This window comes from Nematolebias whitei, chromosome 11, assembly GCF_014905685.2.
Source record: "Nematolebias whitei isolate Nwh7 chromosome 11, NemWhi1, whole genome shotgun sequence".
Taxonomy (NCBI): Eukaryota; Metazoa; Chordata; class Actinopteri; order Cyprinodontiformes; family Rivulidae; genus Nematolebias; species Nematolebias whitei.
The window spans coordinates 3,812,080-3,813,115 of record NC_056508.1 but is presented as its reverse complement, the minus strand read 5'-3'; the positions used below and the strand labels follow the sequence as shown (position 1 = coordinate 3,813,115).

Here is a 1,036-nt window from a genome sequence, read left to right as displayed (position 1 = left end):
TGTAGTGAACTAGGCCTGAAGGTCAAAACCTTGACCTAAGGACCAATGGGACATAACTTGTCATTTCATTGATTTGCATCCAGAAATACAGGTTGACCCATCCTGAGACTTTCTTTCTTGAATTAATCAAGTGGAAAAAGACAATTCTCTATGATCATTACTATTTTACAAATGTTTTGATAATCAAATTGTGTTTTAGTTCAAACCATTTTTAAATGTTGAAGTGAACTAATCATTTAAATCAACTGTGAAACAGTAATAATGATCCTTAATCCTCATTCAAAGAAGAAATCAGGTTAATATGCATTTTTTGATTTTCTGTCTTCAATGAGCGAAGTTGTAAGTGTGTCGAAGTTCAAGTTTCGGTCAACTGAAAGTTTACTGAAAAGAAATGTCATGTTTAACTTTTACAGCAAGATACTGGAAGAGGTGGCTCCACGAAGTCTGGTTTCTTCATAATATCTTTCTGTCTGTTCTTAAACAATCTTAATCTTTTTCCTTGACTTTTCATAACACCTTACATCACAAAACACACCTCTGTTTTGGTTCATCGACCAATCAGAAGCTCTCAAATGAACTGGAAGTAGAGCTCTTTAAAATGTCAGTACTTCCTAGTTCAAACTAGAGAGAGTTTTAGAGTTCCAGAATGCAGAATGCTGGAATTCAGGATGCTGCTGAAAGAGAATCAAGCTGAACCAGAGACGATTTGGGAATTATGAACTTCTGTTTGGATAACCTCACGACTCCAGAGGTTTTTAGCTGTTCTCACGGAGACGCTGAAAGAGTTGAAAGGAGAGCTCTACACCAACGCTGAAACTATCGTCTGCAAGGTAAAAAGTTCGATCTCAACCAAGCGTACCGTTGGGCCAAGCTGATTTCCAAAGGAGCGTGCTGTTCTGGTTAAAACAGACAAATTCCCTCACACATCTCTCTGTAGATAAACCTCATCTTTCCATCTTTTAAATTCTCCTATCTGCTAGCAAATTAATCCAGATGTTTTTCAGAAGTGTCTGTGGTGAAGCAACGGAAAATCATG

The 1,036-nt window shown here is 37.3% G+C and overlaps 1 protein-coding gene across 1 annotated transcript in view; it reads right to left on the bottom strand.

The window, feature by feature from the left end:
• LOC119416589 (Ig-like V-type domain-containing protein FAM187A) overlaps nt 1-1,036 on the bottom strand; it is a 178,727-nt gene that overhangs the window by 99,931 nt on the left and 77,760 nt on the right. The window lies entirely within an intron of this gene.